This window comes from Talpa europaea (genome assembly GCF_964194135.1).
Source record: "Talpa europaea genome assembly, chromosome: 2".
Classification (NCBI taxonomy): Eukaryota; Metazoa; Chordata; class Mammalia; order Eulipotyphla; family Talpidae; genus Talpa; species Talpa europaea.
In genome coordinates, this window is record NC_140068.1 from 128036248 (window position 1) to 128062392 (window position 26145).

The 26145-nt window shown below is 46.3% G+C and overlaps 1 protein-coding gene and 1 pseudogene across 2 annotated transcripts in view; one reads left to right on the forward strand and one right to left on the reverse strand.

The window, feature by feature from the left end:
* LOC311188327 (patr class I histocompatibility antigen, A-108 alpha chain-like) overlaps positions 1–26145 on the reverse strand; it is a gene marked incomplete at both ends in the record, with an annotated part of 172398 nt that overhangs the window by 29666 nt on the left and 116587 nt on the right. The window lies entirely within an intron of this gene.
* LOC311167232 (large ribosomal subunit protein eL21-like) lies at positions 13246–13706 on the forward strand (annotated as a pseudogene). Its single transcript has one exon. The product of its transcript is annotated as a large ribosomal subunit protein eL21-like (transcript).

A 26145-nucleotide genomic window follows, 5' to 3' on the forward strand; every position in this document is an offset into this window, starting at 1 on the left:
TCCTGATGTTGCTCTTGTGGTGGAGGGAGATGCGTGGGGAGGGAGGGGAGGTGATAGTAGAGGCTGGGCCGCAAACCTTCTACAGAATGACCAATTTCTGACTTCTCTTCAAACAGAATAAGGACACTTTTTCATATCATTGCCCTTGAAATATCTGAAACCTCTGTGTGCATAAGCAGGGCAAATCCCAACACAATACATAGTTGTTTTTAGTATGTTGGTTGGTGTGAAAGTCTTAACCCGCCATTACCAGAAACAAGAGTCCTCCTGAGCTGCTTTTTGCATAACCACATTAATTTCTTAACTCAAATGACATATATTGGGGTGCCACCCGCCAGGCAGAGTGAGCAGTCCTGGGACTCTGTGTCTGTAACTCAAGAGTCCAGCCAGAGACGGGCCCGGGGAGCACAGAGCGAGGGGCCCCGGACCTGGGAGCCGCTGGGCCTCCTCCCTGAGGAGGTGACAGGTGACCTGAGCCCCAGGGGGAGCAGGAGGTGACAGGGAGGTGAGTCACCCCGAGGAGACAGGGTGTTGGTGTTGGGCACGGGGCGGGTGTTGGGCACAGGGCAGGTCCAGGGCTGGGCTGGGCAGGAGTTGGAGCTGCTGCAGCGGGTGCTGAGGGGCGTGGGCCTCTCCCTGGGCCTATACTCCATCCAGCCCATCCCCCCAGCACACGGGTGGGACCTGCACAGGGGCTCCCCCCCAGACCCTGAGTTTCCTGTGTGTGGTGAGGTTAGGGATGTGGTGAGAATGGGGAGCTTATGCCTGTGAGTCTCAGCTCAGGGCCTGGCACATCGTGGGCGCTCAGCCCCTGTCTGCTCTCCTGGCTGCAGGGATAGGGGGTGGGGGGGAAAGTGGAGGTGATGCCAGGCCCTGTGAGCCCTCCCTGCCTGGTGTGGGGAGCAGAGAAGGCAGGTGAGGGTCCATGTTGAGAAAGGCCTGGGACACCGTGGGGAGCAGAGACGAGAGGGTGAGAGTGTGCGGGGCAGGGAGGAGGCTCCTGCAGCCTGACCAGGGCAGATGTGGTCACCTCCACCCTGAGTGTCTCCTCTGCCTTCCTTTTGTTCCCCTTCCTCACCCACCTTGCAGGACACTCGTGACCTCGGGGCCACAACTGGACCCTCCTGGCAGAGGTGGCCTGAAGCATCTGCCTGGAGACAGGGGCCTCTGGGAGCATCTCCTGTGGCCACAGCTTCTGCCAGGCCTGTCCCACGGAGGGCCACGTGCTGTCCAAGCTGCCAGGAGCCACCCCAGAGGAATAGCAGCCCCAGTGGGTTTGTCCTCTGGGGGCAGATTGTCCTCTGGGGGCAGAATTGGGCAGTGATCATTTTCCAGTAGCTACATAAATGAGGATCCCTGCAACCTGGCACAAGCAGTGGGGTGTGACCGGCTTTGCTGAGGCAGCTTCAGCAGCAAGGTTTGACACAAGCCACGGGAGAAGAGGCCCATGGTGAGTCAGGCCCCAAGCTCAGAGTGCAGCCTGTGGACATGCTTGAGCTCTGGCAGCCTTGACCTGGGCTGTGCTGCAGCAGGTGGGAGACTGGCCTGGTGGGCTGTGATAGAGGGGTGCCTGGGTGCTCAGGTGAGCATCTTGCCCTCCTGAAGCCCCCTCCCACTATGATTCCTGTAGGTAGAGGGGACCTTACTGTTTGCAGCCTGTGGGCCCATCTGATGGATTCTGAGTGTCAGCAGCCTGCACTGCAGGATGAGACTGCCTGACCTCAGGTATCTGTCATACAGGCAGGCGTTTCACTTATGAATATGGTGCCAGAATTGTAAACAGACCAATCAAGTTCAAGCTCCCAACAGAACAATTATATTCGAGCTCTCACAGGTGCCATTCAAGTTTTTTGAGACCATTCAGGTCCATAAATGGACCAATCCAATTGGAGCTTGACTGGTACCAATCAAACAGCTGGGATTATAAAGGGACCAATCCATCTTGAAGAGCTGGGACCCTGAAGAGGATACAAGCCAGTTTGAGTTACTTGATTAGAGACTATAGATCAGATTCGTCAGTACACCTAGAAAGACCTGCTCAGACCTCCGCAGACTTTGAGACCTCATATATTGATGCCTTTGAGACCTTTGCTGAGACCTGAACTTTGCACATGCCTACAGCCCTGCCTCTAACATCACCTGCAGAGAGCGTCATTGGCCTGTCCCTCGTGCTTCTAAAGGAGTTGGCTCATGCCCAACATCTCTAAGGCTGTTTGCTGTTGGTACAGTGGCATCTCTATGAGCTGTGACACTGGCATCTCTAGCACCATTGTCTGCTGACCAGCACCGCTGACCTGTAGTTGGCCACCTTTGAGAGCTGTCCACCACCTCTGATCCTCTGGCACCATCGCTTGGTGCTGTTACATCTGGCACTGTCCAGTCCAGTGTCTGGTGCTGTCCTCCTGTCCTTTGGACTCTGTTGTGTTTGCTGCAGTGTCACCTGAGCAGCCCCACCTGGGATCACCTCCAACTGCCACTGTGATCACCTAGAGCTTGTCCACTGCTTACCTATGAGCTCCATGCTCTCATTGAAGGGCCAGCACCATCAAACCTGAGTAGCATTTGTTTGGACAGCTGGGCACTGTGGACACTATCTGAGGTAGGACAGATGGTCATTTATGGCCTTAGACACTCCTCCCTTTTGCAGTGTCTCTTTAACAGACCCTGTTGTTGCACCTTGAACCTGACAGCTGTCTTGCAATTGTGAACGCATGGGTGAGGACCAGAAACAATGATCTGTCCCCCACCTTTGTGCTGTTTTAACATGACCAGAAATTGGAACTGGTGACTGTCCCCCTGCAGGGTGTGATGTCCTGCACCCACCTGACACCTTCTTTCTCTGCTCAGTCCTAAGAAAGTGACACTAAATACAGAAGTGATGGTATGTAAGTCATGACTTCCAGAAAGTGTTAAGATTTCAGGTAAATAGACCTTCACAGTCATTCTCACTATACCCATGAGGGTGATCAATGAAAAGACCATCAGGGCCAGTGATGGCAGAACCTGGACACAGCCGGGACTCTGACTCCCCATCCTTGCTCGTCCCCTGATGTCTGAGGGAGGACAGAGGATGAGGGTCCCCGGAGAGGAGCTGGACACGCACCTCCTCCTGCTGGGTGTGAGGGTCCCTCCCTCCCTGCCAGGGACCCACTGCTGTGGTGACACTGTCATAGGAGGACACTGCAGCTGGGGTGGCTGGTGAGTCATTGAGAATAAAGGGCCAACTCTCCCTCTGCAGGAGGAGGGCATCTGGGCTGTGAGGGTCACCAGGGGACAGGTCTGGACTCTTACACTCCAGAAACCAAAATGATCCTGTATGAAAATCCCCAACGACAGAAGTGACCTTGGATTTCAAAAAGGACAGGTGATGTTCACTAGTGCAGGAAGAACAGGCCATCATTTTTCCTTTTCAGGATCTTTCACAGGGAAAACAGCCCCATTCCTTGGCCTCTGTGGACCAGGGCACAGCTGAGCCTGTGATGCTGGCAGGGACACGGCTTTCCCAATGCCTCTCATGAGAACCTGCTCAGTTAATTAACTACCAGTTCAGGGCTCCTATCATGTTCGTCCCACATTGGATGAGTGCAGGGACAGGTGTGTCATCCTCCCTGCATCACCTCTGTGTGGTTCATGAGGATGGAAGGTCTGTGTCATCTGGTGTCAGTGGATCTGCCCACTGATGAAAGTAGGATCCATGGCAGGTGCTCCAGGTCCTAATCATTATCCAAACAGATCTCACCCCGATTCCCCACCATCTAAAGTGGTTCTGAAACTGAGGTTTCAGAAAATTTAGGATGATTGTCAAAATGCAGATTCCTGGACCTCACCAACCAGATGCAGCACCTCTGGACAGAGCTTGAGAATCTTCTCTCTGAGATGAGCTCCAGGTGTCTGGAGATCCCACTTTAGAGAATCATGGTCCTAGAGCAGAGCTTCTGAAACTCTAGCAGTTATGCAAATAAGAAGGATCTTGTTAAAATGTAAACCCTGATCCTGTGATTTGGGGGCTGGTCCTGAAATCCATTTTCATGGCATGAAAGTTGTATCATAAAGATTAAGTTTTATTCTAGTTCATTTAGCTTTCTTCTTTCTTTTTAAGACTTATTTATGCATACAAGAGCTGGGATGTAGGCCAGAGGTGTGGGTGGTGAGAGGATTCATCAGAGACAGAGTGTGGAGCAGAACAGTCAGATCTACTGAAATACACTGCTGAGAGGAGCAGTAGGAGAGACAGAAGAGGTCTGCTGCACCATGTGGGTCATCTCCTTGCTGGGAATCAAACTTGTGCTGCAGTGGCCAAGGACTGCTTCATAGTGCTGAGGTTTACCTTTTTGTGCCACCAGGGAGACCCCATTTAACATTCTTTATAAAGGGGTTCACTTTATAATGTGTCCTTCAAAATCCAGTGTGGAGACTCCAATCTTAGGTGCTAAGATTGAGAAGCCCTGAACAGTTGTTAAGTAGCCAAAAAGATGCTAAAGAAGGCAGGGGGCCTCTTAAAATCACCTGCGGGTGATGCCCTGTTTGTTTTGAATAAGGGGGAGGAGCTGAGGAACCGTCCTTGGGGGATGGGTGGGGAACATGGCTGTGGTGGAGTCCATGGCCGAAGAACTGTGGCCCCGAGAGAGGTTGCATGTGGAGCTTGTATACATGGATCCCTGACCCAAGTGCATGTGCAATGGGTTGGCCTTATTGCAGGGGTCTGCTTGTCACTCTGGTGGCTATGAAGGCCGAGTGTTGGAGTGACAGCAGTGAGTACCCCTGGGGATTTGTGGTTACCCACAAAAGAGTACAGATTGTGTCACCAGTCTCAGAATGAGCGCATCCTTGGGGTGGATGTGGTGTGTGGCTTGTGGCTGAGACCACAGTCAGAGAAGGCCAGGAAGCTGATGGCTCCTGGAGTGTGACGGCAGATGCTATGAGTGAAGAGTGGTTCCCCTTCACATAAGAAGCACCTTCTGTTGGGAGCCTGCTGCACTAAAGGGAGCCTGAGTATTTGGAGAGCACCTGTGTACTCTGCACATGGAGCTCCAGGACGTTAGAAGTGCTGCAAACAGAACTTCCCATGACTGACTCCTGTTCTCTGAGGACGTGCTGTCGTGTGTGCATGATCCCCACTAACCAGGGAAGCTTGTTCCAGCAGTAACTTATTCATCTGTGTAAGCACGAACACAATTGTGTACTGGTTTCTTGTTCCTTTGTATCTTTAATAAAAGCTTGGGCTGGGAGAGTGAGAGGCAGAGCTGCTCTTGATGGCTCTCCCCAGCTCCCCCCACTGCAAATTCATTTGGACTCTGAGTCTTTTTTAATGGCAGAGAACTTCATCGGCTGTCCTGTCTGCAGCAGTGGTGTCTGAACAGGGTCACGAACCCTGGAACCTCAAGGAAGGTGCGTGTGGTAAGTGTGTTCTCTAGCTCCTGTATAGTCATGGGTCGCGACTGACTGAGAGGGAATTATCTAAGGTTGGGTAACAAATGGGGCAGAATTCGGCTCATCATCATTATATAATCCTTTTAAAATGCCTATTAGAACAGAGTGGAGCCACTGTCTCCACCGATAGCTTAAATGAGCTGTTAGATTGGGTCCTTCAGACCCCTCCGTGGTTCCTGGGTGATGGTGTTTTGGATGTAGAACTTGGCAACGAATCGGTGAAATTTTGAAAAGGCATCATGGACAAGGTATGAAAATCCCTACTGTAGATTTTTCAACATGGGTGTTGGTATGAACGGCTCTGGAACCCTTCTAGGAAACTTTAAAAAAGGAAACTAAACATAAATATGAGGTACCTGATATTTCTCAGCCTTCCACACCTTCAGCAGCACTAAATGAAAGGGAAACTTGCTCTGAAAGTAAAATCCCTAGAAATAAATGGTCCCACAATCATCCTTTTCAGAAGGAATAAGTTGTTGGTTTAACTTCCTTAGCCAAAGCGATGAAAGAACAAAAGACAATTTTTGCAGATGATCCAAAAATGGCTTCTGTATTGATGACTTTTCCAGTATTAAAAAAAAAAAAAAGGGCGAGTTGACCACCAGGCATATCAACAGGTCACTTTAGCAGCAGGTAGAGATGAACAGAGCTTGCCTCAACCCAGAACACCGGATTGCTCTTTCGTGGGTATATTGCAGGAGCCCAGGCAGTTCCCTTGGTAGGCCCAGGCTAAAACTTTAATAATAAAACTCACATGTTCTTGCAAAATCAAAAAAAAAAAAAAGGGACGAGAGTCCCGTGGTGATCTTGGATCAACCGAGAGGCACTGCGTAAATACACAAACGTAGACTCAGAGTCCGCTGAGGGCCATACTACTAAAAGATAATTTATCTACAGGCAGCCCCTAATATCAGGAAAATATAACAAAAAATGGCTGTAGGCCCTCAACAACCATTGGAAAATCTCCCGACTGTTGTCACCCAAGTCTTTCACAGCAGGGATCAGGAGGAGGCACAGAAAAAGACCCAAAAGGCCCATATCAAGGTGGAGGCTCAGGTGGCGGCTCTCAGAACTTCAGGGGGGGCTTCATGAGCGGGGGCAAGAGCTGTCAGTGCGGCTGCTCAGGGCGTGTCCAGAGAGCGCCCGGCCAAGCGGTGGCTTCCAGAGAGCAGGCAGTTGCCTCTCAGAAACGCCCGAGTGTCAGGGTCATCACTGGGGAAGACACTGGCCCAGGCTGCTCTGAACGCAGACGGCCCTGGAGGCTCTGACGGCCCAGCCCTCTCCGAGTCCTCCTCCGCGCCCAGGCCCGCCCTGCGGTGGAGACAGTTCAGCAGCCTTTCTGCCGGCTCCTGGGCCACGTCCTCCATCCTCCAACCTTGTCCCTTGTCATTAACACCTAATGGGGTGACAGTTAAGGAGCTAGCCAAAAAAACTATTACTAGGTGTTTTACCCCTGTGGGGTGCCTCTGGGACTCCTTTTGTTTTCCGCATGTCTTCCTAGTGACCCCTAAATGCTCAACCCTGCCTCTGGGACAAAATATCTTGGCCACGTTGGGTGTTTCACTTTCTGTTCACCAGCCAGAACAGCGGGCCGCTCCCTCATGCATCCTTATTTTGCCTGTAAGTGTAGAAATTGACCCATCGGTCTGGTCTGATGGGTCACAGCTGGGGAGAGCAGTTTCCAGCATTCCTGTTAAAATCAAGTGACGCTGCTGTTCCAGGTACCAGGAGATTCAAAGTTCTTCTCAGTCATGGACCTAAAAGATGTAATTTTTTTTTAATTCCCTTACATCCAGACTCATGGTTTCTTTTCGCTTTCTAGGACCCTCCAAAATTCACTCCCAACTTGCTTGACCCCTTGCCATATTCCTGCCCTTCTTCTCTTCAGTCTGTGCATTCTGAACCTCTTGGTTAGTTTTGTCTCCCACAGGTTAAAAGCTACAAACCTTCAGCTTGCAGGTATCTCCAGTCCACTGACTATGCACCGGCCCCCTGGACAGACCCGCTCTGCCCTACTCCGTGCCTTCCTGGAGGAAGTAGCCAGATAGACTCAACGCCCCCTTCCCTAGGACTGCTCGGTGTCTTGCTCTCTCTGGGGGTCTGAGAAAATCTGAAACCAGGAGAACTTGGGGAACCATAAAGGCTGAAACACGGGCCTATGCAAAAAGAGTCCATCTAAAAGCTGGGTCTGGTACAACCTCCCCTTCATGTGTGGGAGGCTTACAGCATCCGGGAAAAGGTCCCAAACTCGTATAAACATGACCTTCCCAACAGAAAATTTTTGATTCTGCCTGTGTGCTTCATCCATATGTTTTGTTGTCAGGAAAAGTTCATGTTAGTTACAATGCATCCTATTCCAAGTATCACGTTACTTGTAGTGTCTCTTATCTGCAACAATGTATTAACTGGACATATTGGGTAATTATCACATTCTTAATACTCAAATGGCTGGTAGCCACTTGGGTTCCAGTTGAACTCCAGATCTGTTGCAACAGACCCTTCTATCACATTCATACAAGAGTTGCTGCATCACTTAAAACACCACACCAAAAGATTCATACAAGCTTTACCGAAACTAGTTATGCTTACTCTGCTTTAGAAACAAAAAGGAGGATCTGTTTGGAGCCTGCTGCCTTAAAGGGAGCTGGAGTTTTTGGAGAGCACCTGCTTGCTCTGCACACGGAGTTTCAGGACATCAGAAGTGCTATAAATGGAACTTCCCATGACTGATTCCTTCTCTCCGGAACTGACTCCTGTTCTCTGAGGACGTGCTGGGGTGTGTGCATGTTCCCTGCTAACCAGGGAAACTTGTTTTCAGCAGTACCTTATTGATCTGTATAAGCACAAACACAATTGTGTGCTATTTTCTTGATCCTTTGTTCATATCTTCCATAAAGCTTGGGCTGGAGAGTGAGAGGCAGAGCTGCTCTCGATGGCTCTCCCCCGCCTCCCCTGCTGCAAAATCATTTAGACTCTGAGTCTGCTTTAATGGTAGAGAACTTCATCAGCTGTCCTGTCTGCAGCAACGTTCGGCAGCAGAATTGGTGGATCATCTGCTGACGACAATAATCTTGTCTTGTTGCCCCTTGGTTGGTGCCCTCCCTGGGCTTAGTTGCATTCCTATATTCAGTTGTATTGTTTACTTTTGTGGATCATGGCTGCAGTGCTCATATTCACCAGAGGGAAACTATTGTGTAGATTGTACGGAGAAAACCCTGAGGGGGTAGATTGTAGGGTGAATGGGAGGGATCAGGTTTTTCCCGCCCTCCTGCCATTAGCATCCGTGATCCACACCTGTGGGCTTACACGCGTGCCTGATGGTGGCACCTGGAATGTGGTGCAGGCATGCATGAGTGCCTGAGCTGAGACTGAGCATATAAAGGCAGCGTCACAGGGGACCATGCAGCAGAGGGCAGTAGAGACCAGCCGAGAGACCACAAGAGAATGCCAGAGAGCCCAGAAACAGTAAAGATTCACCAGAGGCTGGGACACCTACCAGCTTCCTGGCCCCCAGGCTCCCCTGCCAGCCCTGCACCTGCACACCTCACTGCAAATGATGTAGAAAGATCAGTAAAAGCCTGAGGAAGCCGCTGAGGGCTCTAGACTCCTCCTCTACCCATCTGTCTGGGTCATAGAGAAACTGCTCTGTGCCTTCCTGGTGCTACAGTATTCATTAGGCTCCTGACCCATGGGATTATGCAGTCACTTCTCAAAATGCCTGTGCTCCTCAGAGGTGGAGGGATCCCTATTCAAGAGGCCCAGCACCCATGAGTAATGGGGCTTCTCACTGTCAGAGCCCACAAGCATCTGTCAGATTGATGAGACACATGTGATTTCGTGGTTTGGGGAAGATGAGACAAATGCAGAGACAGTTCAGATGTGAGCTAACCACTTCCAGGGCTCCTTTCAAACTTGACTGTATTTCTGATGACTTAGATAATGCAGGGACATCCTCAGTCTGCAGGTGCTGCCTCCAAACTAGTGAGGCCAGAGGGACTGTCCTCCATTGTCATGCTGGCTGTGCATGGTCAGTGGTTCCTGAGTGGGTTTGGTGCTTCCCAGTCCCTGGTCCAGTCTCATGTCAGTTTGAGAACTTAAGCAGGGATCCTAAGGCCTGGATGCACATTAGTTTCACACAATTAAATCATGGACTGTGACCTTCTCCCCCAAATCCTCTGTCAGGTGGGACTGCTGATGGCAGGGTAGAGAGGTTCAGCAAGTGTGGGAATATAAACTGGTGCAGCCACTATGGAGGCTGTGGGGAGTTTCCTCCAAACACTAAAAATGGATCTGCCATATGATCCAGCAATTCCACTCTTAGGAATTTACACTAATACCCAGGACACACTAATGTAAAAGGAAACCTGCACTCCTATGTTTGTTGCATCACTATTTATAATGGTCAAGATATGGAAACAATCCAAATACCCCAAGCAGAAGAATGGATAAAAAAGGTGTGGTATATATGCACAAGTGAATACTACTCAGCAATCAAAAATGACAAACTCATGTTATTTGAGGCAAAAGGGAAGACACTGGAAGGGATTATGCTAGGCACAATAAGTAGAAAGGACAAAGATAAATGTAGGATGGCTTCACTTACATGTGGCATGTAGAGAAACTGAACAAAACATCAAGAACAATACAAAAGTTGCAAGCTGACTATAGACCAGAGTCATACAGCAGGGGAGGGTAAGGAGGGCTTCAAAACAGGGGAAGGAAGAGCACATGGCTATGGTGAGCGTTCCCAGATGCTGGGGTGGTGGGAGAGCTATGGGGACTACACCTGAGGGAAGAAACTGCACAAAAATGAACAACCTTGTATGAAATACATTTTGAAAATCGATATGTGAAAGTACAAAACAATAATTTGAGCAAGTCTTTGACAGAAAATAATTACAATTGAACAAAAGTATAAAAATAAATATTTGAAGTAACCAGAAAAATAAACCAACACAGCAGAAATATGGGAAGAAATTTCATCTTGAAGAGCTCCTGCAATGAGTAGAAACAGCAATGTGCAGCCTTCTCACCCCAGAGTGCTCTCCTCTCCCACAGACACTGCAGCCCAGTGTCTCAGGGGCAGAGCAGAGCAGCCAGACATTCCAGGGGAAATACAAACCTGAGAGAGCAGAAGGGTTGAAACCAAATCTGAATACAAACTGTGCCCAGGTGTGGGGGCCTCAAGAAAACTGCTAGAAAAGCCACAATACCACAATACCAAGCCACAACACCAAGAGGTATTTTTGCCTTGAAAGAGACAGAGTGATCCTGGTGAAATCGGTGAGTCTCCACCTTTCACTGATGACTTGTCCATTCCCGCAAAGCTCAGGCTGTCAAAAGCAAAAATCCTACTGGATTGAGATATTGAGGGTGGGACTTTATGGAGAGACATTTGGAAATTTGGGGTAAAAGCCAGGAGCAAGGCAACCGCTGAGAGGGAGATCGACACGGTTGGAGTAGAAACTGCCCAAACCTCGGTTGACTTTTCAATCTCACAGATGCGGTTAAATCCTTCAAGCCCAGGATAAAGGCGTAGCATGTGGACCCTGGAGGAGAGAACACAGCAGCTGCGCACACTGCAGGCTTCCCTAGGGTCCAGGCAAGGGTCCATGGGGGGTGGGGTGGAGGGAAATGTACCCCAGGAAAGTAACATAGATTCCAGATGTGCTAAATCTTATCTTCCATGTATTCGGAATTAAAGCTGATTTCTCACGGGGCTCATTGGAGTCAAGCCGAGGCTTGTCCTTAGAGATAGTATGTGGGGGAGCCTGTCTCACCTCTGGGCTCCTTTAGAGAAGGTCTTTTCCTCCTGCACTGGGGTCTTCACAGCCAGAGGCAGCTTATGGTCCATTTGTCCTCCAGTCTGACCTCTGTAGAGAGAGCCTCTTCCAAAGCCCTGTGTGATGGCACAGAAGGCATGGCCCTGGGGAGGTCTCTTTGGACACTTGTGGCTGAAATGTCCCGGTTGCTTCAGGCTCTTTAAGCGGGTGAGGTCCCAAGCACCCTGGGCACACATGGGGTCTGGGGTGTCTAAGGTGGCGGTACTGCCAATGGCTGCCAACATACTGATTCTTTCTTCCTCTCCTTTTTTAGTCTGCCTGGTCTCCCTGTTACTATTGGCCTTGAAGTTTATACCCAAAAGTGTGAGAAAGAGGTTTGAGGCTCTTGATCCAGGGCAAGACTGGCTAATGAAGGGGCTGCTAGAATGGCTTCATTTTTTACAGTCCCTGGGGCCAGATTAGTATATATTTTTTATGGCCTCAGCAAGTCTAGCCTGAAATAATGCAGGATTTTTATCAGGCTCCTGAGTAACCTTGCTCCATTTGTTATTATTGAAGGGCTTAACAATTGTTTTTAAAGTAGCATTTATTATTATTATTATTATTATTATTATTTTAATCTTATATGTTTTTATATCATTTTTCATTTTTGCACAATGTATGCATTTTCATCTTGGTTATAGTCCCCTTACAATTCCCACCACCCCTTATTTTGATTGTACTCCCTCCTCACCTCCCCCGCTGTAGTGTGTCTCTGGTTTATAGTTGCTCGTTGATTTATGGAAACAACCCAAATGCCCAAAAATAGATGACTGGATCAAGAAGATGTGGTACATATACACAATGGAATATTACTCAGCAATCAAAAAGATAAACTCATGCAATTTGCAGCAACATGGATGGAGCTGGAAAGGGATCATGCTCAGCAAAATAAGCCAGAAAGAAAAAGAAAAATACCGGATGGTCTCACTCATAGCAGGAATTTAGAAAACCTAAATAAGGGACCAGGAAAAAGACTAATTATAATAAAGTAAAAATCAAAATTAACAATTGTTTTGTGTTCCCTGAAGGAGGCAGGTGATCACTTGGTCGCTGCTTTAAGGCCAGTTCTAGGGACCACCCACCAGAAAGTATGAATTTTTAAGAACTCATAAATTCTAGAATCATTCATATTCAGATATTTTTATGCTGAAAATGTGTAACCATTTTTTTCAAAAATATTTATTTATTTATACAAGAACTTGGGGTATAGGCCAGAGGCATGGGCAGGTGAAAGGAGAGCAGAACAGGCAGACGGACCGAAAACACTGCTGAGGGAAGCAGCGGGTGAGAAAAGAGAGGTCTGCCACGCCATATGGGTATCTCCTTGGCCAGCGGGGAATCGAACTCACACTGGTGAGGCTGCGGCCAGCTTCATAGTGCTGCGCTCAACATGCTGCGCCACTGGGGAGGCCCATGTAACCATTTTTTAAATGGTAATAAATGTTTCTTTACTGGTTTTAATACACTCAAATTGATCCAATTTGTTTTTCACAAGAAAAACTACTTTATCAGATGTCTTAGGTGTCCTTTCAAGACTTTCAAAGAAAATCTTTACTATTTTAGAATATTTGATATTATGGCAGTCTGCATAGGATTAAGAAATGTACAGATTTTTATAACATATTTAATTACCTGGAGTGACGAAGATTTTCCAGAGCAGATCTTATTTTTCTGACAAGGCTTAGCAATGCTGACCAGATTATTAAAAATTAGTAAAGACAGTCCAAGAATACTTTAGTTCTTCTTGCAAATCAGAAATTTAAGTTTGGTATCAATAAGCACACTAGAAATATTAAAGTTTAATTTAATTGCTATTATAGTGAGTTAGAGGACCACATAACATTTTTTTTAGGATGCCTTTAACTTTAAATATTTTCTTTTGCTTTTCTGTTTTATGGGACTTTATTTCAAAGATAATGAGTTTTAATTTGATAGTAAACCCTTTTTTAGCTTTTCAGCCTGAGCCGCCATCTCTCAGTAAGTCGCCAAAATGACTAACACAAAGGGAAAGAGAACAGGGACCCACTATATGTTCTCTAGGCCTTTTAGAAAACATGGAGTTGTTCCTCTGGCCCCATACATGCGAATCTGTAAGAAAGATGATAATTGTAGACATCAAGGGGATGGGCACTGTTCAGAAAGGAATGCCCCACAGGTGTTACCATGGCAAAACCGGAAGAGTCTATAATGTTGCCCAGCATGCAGTTGGCATTGTTGTAAACAAGCAAGTAAAGGGCAAGATTCTTGCAAAGAGAATTAATGTTCGTATAGAGCACATTAAGCACTCTAAGAGCCGAGATAGCTTCCTGAAACGGGTAAAAGAAAATGATCAGAAGAAAAAGGAAGCCAAAGAGAAGGGTGCTTGCGCCACCTGGAGAAGCACACTTTGTGAGAACCTGTGGGAAGGAGCCTGAGCTGCTAGAACCTATTCCCTATGAATTCATGGCATGATAGGTGTGCAAAAAGAAATAAAAGAGATCTGGACTATAAAAATGTTTCTCCTAATTGAGCAGAAGTGTGGTGTCCCCTCTCTAAAAAAATATTTAAAGCAGACTTTTAATTATATCGTAATTCATTGGAAAAAAAATAAACCTTTTTTTAAAAACACACATTTTACTTTACCTCTGTTGAGATTTATAACACCCTAGTTTTTTTTTTCTAGATTGTAAAATATTGAAGCAATGATTTGCACTGAATGTCTTACACTTAAACACATGGTTTAAGTTTTGTCCTTTCAGTTACATGACATTAAAATTTCAGCTTCTTTAAAATAAGGAGCAAAATGTAAACCTGAAATTTTAGTAATTTTAAATAAAATAATTTTAGATATTTAACAAATTTTTATAACTCAATACGACTTTACGTAATGATAAGTGGATTTGTCTTTTGGAATATAATTTCATAAAGAGAAGTTTTGGTATTAACATCAAAAAGCAAATTTATCTTTGTTGACATAGAGCAGGTTAATCACTTTTTTTTTTTTTGCTGAATACCATGAGCTTTTTTTTTAAGTAATCACATTTAAACACAGAATCAAGTACTAATTCTCAACATCATAACTTTAAGGCAAATATGTTTTTAATTAAACTACTAAATTTTGAATTGTTTTTTATTTGTGGAAGCATGGAGAACTTTTATTAATTTAACTTTAAGCAGTTTTTACTGACTTGAGGATTTTATTTAGGTCTAGGATACGGGACGGCCTCCAAGATGATGAGTGAGATCAGGAGTAGCAGAGCCCTGGGCCTGTGGTTAAGATGGACAGTCAGAGTATAAATAGAAAGTGGTGCAAGAGAGGACAACTTCCTGCCTCAAAAGACTCCAGGAGTTTCTACTCTACAGCACACAGCCTACCCTGAGACTTTGCTGCCTACAGTCACTGTAGTGTTGTTGTTTTTTTAAAAATTTTATTCATGCATACAAGAATTGTGGTGTAGGCCAGAGGTGTGGGGGGTGAGAGGATTCACCCATGGCAGAGTGGGGAGCAGAATAGGCAGATCTACTGAAACACACTGCTTAAGGGGAGCAGCAAGCGAGACAGGAGAAGTCTGCTGTGCCATGTGGGTCAGCTCCCTGACTGGGGATTGAACTCATGCTACAGTGGCTGATAGCTTGATAGTGCTGAGACTTTAACCCTTTTGCCACCAGGGAGGTCCCTACTCCAGTGGTCTTTAAAAAAATTATATATATATATATATTGCATCATTGTTCATTTTTGTACAATGTTTGCTTTCTTTTCTCAGGTGTGGTCCCAATAAAACTCCCACCAACAATTCACCTATGCACCATCACCATAGTCCCTTCTGCTCTTCACACCCTTGTTTTGATCCCCCGCCCTCCCCTCCCCTGCAGAATGTCTCTGACTTATAGTCGCCTGTTTGTTTGTTTTTTTTTTTCATTGTTATCATTTTTTCTCTGATCCCTTATTTGGTTACCCTTTATTCTTCCTATAAGTGAAACCATGCGATGTTTTTCTTTTTCCTTCTGATTTATTTCACTGAGCGTAATTCCTTCTAATTTCATCCATGTTGCTGTGAATGGCATGAGTTTATCTTTTTTTGGTTGCTGAATAGTATTCCATTGTGTATATATAGCACATCTTCTTGATCTAGTCATCTATTTGGGCATTTGGGTTGTTTCCAAACCCAAGCCCCTATTATAAAAAGTGCTGCCATAAACATGGGGGTGAAGATATACTCACCAAATGAAGGAGAACCAACATATATAAGACAATTACTACCAGCTCTGAAAACAGACATTACAGAAAATGCATATATAGAGACTTCAACATCCCTCTCTCATCAATGGACATATCGAAGAGACAAAAAATGAGCAAGGACACTAGAGCCCTAAATAAAGACCTAGACCTTATGGGTTTAACAGATATCTATAGGATTCTGCACCCAAAAAAATATCCAAGCACACATTTTTCTCAAGTGTGCACAGATCATTCTTCAGAATCGATCACATACTGGCTACAAGACAAGCATCAACAGATACATTAAGATAAAAATCATTCCAACTATCTTCTCTGATCATAAAGGTATCAACCAGAAATAAACTGAAAAGAGGGGCCTCTCCGGTGGTGCAGCTGGTTGAGCACAGAGCTGTGAAGCTGCCTCAGCCTCTGCAGCGAGGGTCGATTGCCGGCAGGCCAGGGAGATTCCCACATCGTGAGGCAGACTTCTCCTGTTTCTCCTGCTGCTCCCCTCAGCAGTACTTTCAGTCTGTCTGTCTGTTCTGCTCCCCGCTCTGTCTCTGGTGAATCCTCTCACCTTCCTGCGACTTTGGCCTGTACCCCAGCTCTTGTAAAAATAAAATAAATCTTTTTTTTTTTTTTTTTAAAGGAAGAAACCATGAAAAGAAAGCAAGGAACCTGCCCACTTCATGGAGATTGAAACCCACACTACGGGAAGAAGACCATTGGATTAAAGAGGAGATCAGGGCCTCCCCGGTGGCGCAGCGGTTGAGCGCTGGGTTGCGAAGCTGCCTGCGGCCTCTGCGGCGCCGGTTCGATCCCCGGCTGCTCCCCGGCCACCGGAGGAGGATCCCACATGGTGCGCAGACCTCTCCTGCCACCCGCTGCTCCCCTCAGCAGTGTACTTCAGTCCTTCTGCCTGCTCTGCTCCCCACTCTGGCTCTGGTGAATTCTCTCACCCTCCCGCGCTTCTGACTGTACCCAGTGCATGTATAAACAAAACAAACAAACAAATATAATAAATAAATAAATAAACATGCCTCTATTAAAAAAAAAAAAACAAAGAGGAGATCAAAGAAGAAATTAAAAAAATGCTTTGAGTTGAACGACAATGAGGACAAAACTTTCCAGAGTATACGGGACACCCTAATGGATTTTAACTGGCCCACAGGGCCCTGGTAATCTTAGGATCCTGGTAATTTTCTTTAATAAGAAAACATTTGTTTTAAGGTTACATTTAAAATAAATTATTGTTTTATGGCTTTAAATTGAGACAAAAGATTTACATTAGTTTCCCAAAGTCCTTGTTTTTCACTTGGTCTCATGAGAACAGAGGCAGCTTCCCCAGCAGCTGCTGTGAGTCTCTCACTTTAGTCTCCAACATTTTCCCTCCTGACTCAGTTGTGGCGTAAGAATTTAAATTTACACTCTCAACTTCGGCCAGGATTTCTTTGTTCTCTAGTTTATGAGCTGGCCAGGCAGGAGTTCAGAAGAAGATCTGAGGACACAGTCCAGGGATGAGCAGGCAGTGGAGGCCTCCTTACACACCTGGATGAGAATGACAGGAAAAGCACCCTCTTTTTGGTCAACTCTGACCTGTAGCCAAAAAGTACCCCCGTTTGGGTCTCAGAATTGTGGGGGGAGGGTGACCTTCACTGACAAGTTGGAGGGGAGAGATCCTCTGGATTAGTCACCCTTTTTCATGCCCAGAGGTCTCGTCCTGTCCCGACTCCTTTCCACTGGTCTGAACACGCAGTTGGGCACCTGCCTGGAGGGCGGGTCTCAGGAGCTGGTGGACACGGAGGGGGAACCTTTCCCAGCTTCCAGGACAATATCTGTGGTGACTGAATGAAGGAGCAGGGAAACCAAGGAGGGGATCTAGGGGCCTGTCCAGGTGGGTCAGAAAATCTGTGAGGGCAGACTCGGCTGGCTAGGACCGGTATAGTTTCCAGGGTTATGTCCCAAGTGGTGTGTGGGGAAAGGTGGGTGGGACTCAGGGCTTGAGACAGATTTAAGAGTCACAGATTATTGATGCAAAGCCATGACCGCGAGTCAGGGACATGGACAGAGACCATCCTGTCCAGCATGAAGAGCTGTGGGGTCCTGGACGGGGAGGCTCAGGAAAGCAGGGAGCATCTCCTCAAGGCTGAGAGAAAGAATCTTGAGACAAAGTAAACTCATTTGTTTTTCTAGAAAGTGCAGTAACAAACCACAGGAAATGACATGAAGCAACTGCTCACGCTCAGTCATTGTACAGGGGGTGTTTCGTTTCCGTTTGAGGCCTAAAGACCCAGAGCCCCATTTACACCACATTGTCAGTGAGGATCATTTATGGATATTAATATTGTCCTCTGCTTAGGCTCAAGGAGGCAAATTGCCTAAAAACGAGGTGGATACAATCTGAACACTTTTGATGTTCATTTCAGTGAAAGCCTAGGAAATAGTTTGACTGTCCCACACTTTACAAAGGTATGTCATTTGCATGCTGTTATATGAAATGCTTTTTATTTTTATGTCTTCAAATAACTAAGAAAAGTTGATGGTTGATTTGAAGTTTAAGGTTATAAGGTTTCTGGCTTGTTTGTTTTTTGTTAATAGCTTGTTATGTAATGTTAAAGTATTACACATATAAAGGAATTGCTGTGACTTGGGTGACTGCATACAGACTAATTATAAAATTAAATCATTATTTCCTGCTCTTTTTTAAAAAGATTTATTTATTTTTTTTATAGAGGCATGTTTTATTTATTTATTTGTTTGTTTGTTTGTTTGTGTTTGTTTATACATGCACTGGGTACAGTCAGAAGCGCGGGAGGGTGAGAGAATTCACCAGAGCCAGAGCGGGGAGCAGAGCAGGCAGAAGGACCGAAGTACACTGCTGAGGGGAGCAGCGGGCGGCAGGAGAGGTCTGCGTGCATTGCGGGACCCTCCTCCGGTGGCCGGGGAGCAGCCGGGGATCGAACCGGCGCTGTGGAGGCTGCGGGCAGCTTCGCAACCCAGCACTCAACCGCTGCGCCACCGGGGAGGCCCTAAAAGATTTATTTTTATTTATTTATATATACAAGAAATTGGGTGTCGGCCAGAGTTATGTGTGGGGGGAGGGGGTGATGAGATTCACCAGAGACAGAGTGGGGAGCAGAACAGGTGCATCTAGTAATATACACAGCTGAGGGGAGCAGTGGGTGAGACAGGAAAGGTTTGCTGCTTCATGTGAGTCAGCTCCCTGGCTGAGGTCCAATTTGTGCCGCAGTGGCTGGTGATACCTTCACAGTGCTGACACTTTAACCCCTGGCCAGCAGGGAGGCCCTATTTCCTTGTCTTTCATCTAATTTCAAACATTCATTTTTCTAGAAGAAATGACCATCTCTTGCGCTAATGAAATGATGCTTCAGGTATTGCTTGTAAATACAAGTTTGTCTAATAAAACTGATAATAAAATAATAAAAATGATAATAAAAATTACCATAGATACATATGGTAATATATGGCTGTGAAGATATGAAAACAGCTAAGCTGCTCTTATGATTGACAAATAGTCTTGTGGATGAAAGGAAAAGGGAGAATTAGATAACTTATTTGTTGAAAGATCAAAGATGAATAACATCATATATTGATATATCAATTTATATTGGGTGATAACATATATTTTGGAGTTTTACCTATAAACCCTAAAAAATGTATATATGGTTGAAAAATCAAAGTTATCCAAATAAATAGAATAAGAATAAATAACTATGAAGATGAATCTGGCCTGGGCTCTGTTCCAAGGAGAGTGTGTTCACAGGAACGTGCTGAGAATGGAGGGGTCAGGGAGGCTTCAGATTGGACTGTGGTAGTTACTCAAAAGATGGGGGGACCAATAAATTATATTGTTAAGTGTGACACATTATTAAATTATTCAAATGTTCATTGTTTCCAAGAGAAGAACGGAATAATATACATAATGTTCTTGACAAGGGTCAAAATTCCTCTAATAGTATACTTAAGGTTGTGCCTTTCTCCAAATATTTATCTCAAAGAAAACTCTTAACCCAATTTGAGCTCTAGTTGTTAATTGGAATGCTCAAATGTTGAGAAATGAAAGGTGCTGACATATGCAACTAACTTTGAAATGCATCAGAGGGCCTCCCCGGTGGCGCAGCGGTTGAGCGCTGGGTTGTGAAGCTGCCCGCAGCCTCCACAGCGCCGGTTCGATCCCCGGCTGCTCCCTGGCCACCGGAGGAGGGTCCCGCAATGCACGCAGACCTCTCCTGCCGCCCGCTGCTCCCCTCAGCAGTGTACTTCAGTCCTTCTGCCTGCTCTGCTCCCCGCTCTGGCTCTGGTGAATTCTCTCACCCTCCCGCGCTTCTGACTGTACCCAGGGCTTGTATAAATAAATAAATAATTAATAAATAAATAAAGCTTGCCTCTTCAAAATAAATAAATAAGTAAATAGGAATTTGTCTTTTAAAAAAAATGCATCAGAGTAATAAGATGGATGAATAGAGAGACGGATCCATGGATAAAGATAAGTGATAAAGCAAATGTGGCAAATGCTAATGCTGGGGTCTAGGCGGTGTGCTCTGCACTGTTATTTCCATTTTTCTTTGTGCTTGAAAATATTCATAAGAGATCACAGACTGAGCAGTGAATGTGTGTCTCATTATGACGTGTGGCAGGATGAAAAAGGATTACCTAGAGTCCATGTGCAGAACAATGAGAAGCCTAGAGGGGCCACACCATGAAGGAGCAGCCCAGCTCCAAGGGCAGACTCATTTTAATTTAGAATCAAACAGAAAATAAAAAATATCAAAGAAGAAAGCAGACAAATGGGGAATGCACAAGTATGTAGGGGGACTAGTAACCAGCTGGCCCAGCCAAGGCTGGGAAATCAGGGAGTCAGTGGTTTGCTTTTCTAAGCACAACATCTATTGCTGTTTTCAGCACATGCTGAGACAGGACTCTCGGGACTTTTGCCCAGAGAGGTTCCTTATCTCAAACTCTCCCTGTTCATATTCTGAGAAGCACAAATTAGTCAAGGCAAAGAATAATCCAAGTTCCCACATGTCCTTTCCTTTTGTTTTATGAGAATCAGGAGAGGAGTCAGCAGGAGGCACAGGAAGGGATTGATATGGTGATGGCTGTAGAAGGGTCAGCCTGGCCTCAGCTTGTCTGGGGTCTGCCCGAGCAAGGGACAGTGGGCCTTTAGCACTGAAAGAAAACATAATATACCCAGTCCAGTCAGACCCCATATTCTGATATTGAGACCTGAAATCCATTTGTTGGGTTTAGCCAGTGGGCTAGATGATTTAGATGGCTTACGGTGGCATTTTTTGCCTCTTGTTGGAGTTGAGCTATTTGTTGCTGAAGTTTGTTTCTGAGTATCTCGTCCCAGATGATCGTGGACGGCACCGTGAAGGCGCCATTGGAGGTCTTCCCAAGAGGAAGTGGTGGTAAAAGGAACAGGAGTAACGCACACTGACTGGTACTGGGCATCACCACTAAGCCTGGTGCGAGTCCTGAAGGCTTGTTGATGTTCTCCAAGCCAGGACGCTGCAGCCTTGAGGGCATCCAGTCACTGTAAGATTTCCTGATCACTGGTGGTTTGAGTCAGGAGTTCCAAAGTAACATTTTGAAAACATTGATTCATTTGCTGTGCAGTGTGAATGGAGTGAGGTGGGCCACTATAGCAGTAGCAGCAGAAGCAGCCATAACAGTGGCAGCAATAACAGCAGCTATGAGGACACCCGAAAGAGCATGTTCTAAAGCACTGGTAATTTGTTCAAGAGCAAATTCTCAATCCACTCACGGGTAAGATTAACTGGCAGCCAGACTTCAGCTCTTTGTTTTAGAAGGAACAGATGAGTAATGTTAAGGCTAGTGATGTTATGGTGAGTGAAGAGAGGGGTTAACCATATGGCATCCGCATGAAAGGTGGTGTTAACACCTTTAACCCTTTGCTGGTTGAAGCAGAATAAGTAGTCACCATCATGTTAGGTGTTCTGGAGGTCATAATAAAAATATAGGGTCTAGAAGTACAGATCATGACCTGAGCTGTAGTGTCATTACTGGTCCATACAAGACATCTAGCCTTAATAAGCGCCTCAACATCACTGAGGGAGGGTGGGAAGGTTAAGGTGATGGTCCAAAATGCCTTTTTAAGGGAGACATTTGAGAGTGATATCTGATTCTTAATAAAGGACCAGCTAAACCTGGATTCTAGTGTCCAGAATAGCCATAATAATTAAATGGAAGGGCCCAGTCCCAGGTTGTGTTAGTTTCCTGGACCAATATATTTCAAGATCCCCAGTTTCTAGGGACTGGTTAGCAAACAAAGAATTTACTGTAAGATTAGCTGATGTACAGATGACCCAATTTAGGTCCAGGTCTTCTCCAAGAGGTAGGCAGGAGGAGAATAGATCGGACATTAGGTTTAGGCAAGTTTTCCCCCAATATTGATGTGCCTCCTACTCCTGCTGTTTGAATGAAAATTTGATGTTTCAATAGTTTTCTATGATTTTCACCATCTGTATCTAGATAAATGTGATTCATGTACCACTGAGGTGAAAAGGAATGCATAATGACCAGAGCTGTGGGGAGCAAGGGTGCAAATGGGCAGATCTACTGTGAGGAAAAACCAATCATGAACAAGGAAATGCTATCCACCCTGAAAACCTTCTTGCATATAGCACCATGATTTCTTAGTGGACCCACAGGAGGAAGCCAATTCCCTCCAGTAAAGTAATTAATTCATGCAGAATAGGTGCCTTTACCTCCCTCAAACCTTCAACATGGGAGCTAGAGAAGAGACTGAGGAAGGAAGGAAGCAGTATGGAACCAGTAGGAGACCTGGAGGAGGCATATGGAGCAGAGAGACACGTGAAGAACCTGCACTTGCCTTTTGGTCATGGACTGGTTGAAACAGATGTGGGCAAGAGACCTATGGAGAGGATAACAACAGCATCTTTTAGCTTGATTTTGATTTTGCTCTTTTCTTCCCAGACTTGTGTGGTAGTTTCTGATCCTTTCCTGTGGATCCCCACTGGAAGACGCCTTTGACTTGTGTCTGGCTTTTGGGCCTTGCTCTGGGCCAATTCCATTTGAGTGGACTTTTACCCACGAGGGGATGGGTAACTGTGAGTGCTTGATTTAGAAACTGTATTTTTTTTCTTTTCTGTATTGTTTCCTAATGGTATTAAAGTTCCTGTCCATTAAAGATCTTCTATGTTTTGTCTTGATGTGGCAGATGGCAGAACCTATTTAGAGGAGGCAGGTTTGGGGTGCCCCTCTCCCTGCCCTGTAACAGAAGGATAAAATGGTGACCACACCACACAAGGGGATTAGCCCATCTGCCAGTTGGAAAAATAAAAGTCTGGTTGTCATCGTTGTTGTATGAGGGACTGCGGTCTGTGAAGAGCTGGGCACATACATCATCTGGAGGCCATGCGGGAGCTGCACAGAAGGGCTGATCTCCCAGCAGCTGGGTCCATCATCCCCCACCCTCAGCAGTGGAGGAGATGCCGAGACCCAGTAGAAGATGGATGATCCAAGTGTGACATTGGGATCATTTCTCACTAAGCACTACACAGGATCCGACACAGAACCCCACTCTAGCTTCAGATCCCCATCAGGATTATTTAAATGGTTCCCCTTATCTTCCCTTACTCCCTTTCTCTCTCTCTCTCCTCCCCATTCATCCCTCTCTTCCAGTGTAGCTGATTTATTTCTCTGTTACCCATGGGGTTTCAGACAGGCTGTAGACATTTCACAAACTTTCTGTCCTTTATTTGGCTGCAAAATTAATGGGCACCTGTCGGCCTGGTAAAAGCCAATCTTAAAGTCTAGGGTGACAGTTTGCTCAGTTGACAAGGCTTCCTGATCCCTCACATTCTGAGTGGGAATATCAGGATTCTCCTGTCACTGATTCCTTGCTTTTCTCTGTCATCCATGGACTCTGATGGTGCTCAGGATGACTGAACTATGGCTCCTAGACCCATGGACATCCAGGAGATCCAATGGTGCAGACAAGGCATTCTGCTAGGCCGGCACCTGACGAGAGTCACAGAGGTTGCACAACTGCAACATCACTCATGTTCAGAGAACAATAATAATGGGATTTATTTAACAAACAGGAAAAACAAAGAATCTCTGAGGCCATAAGGGCAGTTTGTCTCACCCCAAGCAGTGTCCAGTGTTTTGAACTCCTAAACAACATGCATCTAAGATGGCGTCCACCTGCCACTGAAGTTGTTCTAAACTATCCTGAAAAAAGGCATTGCTCCCAAATGGACATCTTCCTGCCACTGATGGCCTGGAGGCTGTGACATCCAGACAATAGGCCAGTATCCAACTCACTAAGGTAGCAGAAGTCACAACACGAGATGGTCAGTGGAGCTGCTGAGAGGGGCCAGCACAACACCAGACAGTCAGCATTGAAACCACAGCTGCAGTAGCCAAATGGCCTGACAAACTGCCCACATCACACACAGCTCAGTGAGATGCCCAGTTCTGGGTCTTCACCTTCCCTTCTAGGCTCTACAGCAAAGCTGGGAATAGGTGAAGAAGTTGTGATTGCTTCTCAGCCTTGGGCTTGTGCCAGAGACTTGGGGGACATGGGAGGAGACACGTGAAACAGATGTGGGTGAGAGACCTGTGGGGAGATTACAATGGCAGCATTTATATTGATTTTGATTTTGCTCTTTTCCTTCCAGACTTGTCTGGCTCTTTCTGTCCCTATCCATGGGTCCCCATCGGAAGGCGCCTTAGACTTTTGACAGTTTTTGGGCCTTAGTGTCCCTGTTTTGGGCCAAACTGTTTGGCTGAGGTGACCCACAAGGGGATGGGTAACTTTGGGTGCTTGATTGGGAAACCTAGTCTCTATTCTTTCCCTTCATTCTCGTTCTTGCACAGTGATTGTATTAAAGTTTGTTTCCATTAAATGTCTTGTGCACTAGAGTATGTTTTGTTTCGATGCAGCTGATGGCAGAACCCATTTAGCGTGGGCAGGTTTGGGGGTCCTGGGTTCCCTCACCCTGCCTGGTAACAGAACTTCCCTTTACTATGGATACCACACTGCCACAGTCCTGCCCCTAAGCATATATATATTTCTCAAAATATCCAAAATACACTTTCTATATGGTCAAGCATTCCATACCTTGGTATTTATCCAAAGGAGGTAAAAACACTAATTCCAAAGGATATGCGCCCCCTGTGCTCACTGCAGCTTGTGCACAATAACCAAGTTATGGAAACACCTCAGTGCCCAACAACAGATGAGTGGGTTAAGAAGAGGTGGTAGACAGACACAGTGGAATACTGCTCAGCTGTGAAAAAGTTGAATTTGCAACAACATTGATAGATGTGGAGGGGATTATGCTAAATGAAATAAGTTAGAATGAGAAAGTCAAATGCTGAGTGATGTCACTCATTAGTGGAATATAAAGAAACCAAGCAGGGACAGATGAGACTAAATCAAAACATACTCTAGAAATATGAGGCTATGTGGGAGGGGAGGGAGAGGGTGTGATGTAGGAAACAAAGTGGGAAGGGGGCCCGGTGATGGTGGTGAGGACTGTGGTGCCCTTAGGTGGGTGTGAAGTGGTAACAAACATCTGAGGAGGTGTGCCTTGTGCCTCTAACACATACAGTGTGTAAACCCATGTTACCTCAGTAGAAATAATACAATAATGGGGGCTGGGGAAAGAAATTGTCTTCAGCAAAAGAAAGATAAGTTGTCGCCTCCATCAATCACTGACCTCAGGACTTTGCCTTCGCCTCCTCACTGTCATGCAGGCTGAGGGGCTGGTTTCCCACAAGGTCAGAGGCAGGAGGTGCAGGGACTCCTGGGGCTGCTCAGATACCGCTGGGTAGAGACACTGCAGAGAGGGCAGCTCTGAGGGGACCAGAGACAGAGGGTCAGAGTAACCCCAGTGCTGAGTGAGGGTCTGGTTCCCAAGGAGAGGGGAGTGTGTGTGTGTGTGTGTGTGTGAGACAGGAGAGAAGGGACACACAACATAAGAAAATGGGGGAGAATTATACATCAAGTCCCAGCATAAATAAATTCAAACCTCACAGAGTAGGAGAATGTCAGCACAACACCTCAGTAACTACAGTTCCATGAAGAAGCTGTCTCTGAGCAGGATGTGAAGAAGCACTGGGTCTCAAGAATAGAGGAAGTTTAGAAATATGTCATGGTTGGACGGAACTGAAGGAGCTGGGTAGGACCCCCTCGAGGTCCCCTGCTAGGATGTGGTTGCACCTGACAGCTCCCTCCCCGAGTGCCCAAAGTTCACTTCAAGCTTTTCTCCTTTGGGGTCATTTTACAAAACACACAGGCCTCAGAGTCAGGGAGTTCCAGCCTGGAAGCCCCTCTATTTCATTTCCTCTGTGGGCTGCAGCTTCTCTCTAGACCAGAGTTGGAGGGAGTCCCACAGGGGGAGGGAGGAGTGTGTGCCCTGCTGGCCTGGCCCAGGGGCAGGGTTAGCCCAGGTCACCCCAGTTCCTGAGCTGAGCCTTTGTCCACAGTCCAGGAAGGGAAGGGGGATGGAGCAGGGTCTACCTCAGCTCCTGGAAGATGCAATGTTAGAGTGGGTGAAATTATTGTTTCTTTCTCATTCTGGGGCTCTCCCATCTCCCCAGGGTACACCTCCGTGTGCAGCAGGGAGAGGATCTCAGATAAACTCAGGCTGGTTCCCCCACCTCCCTCCCCACTAT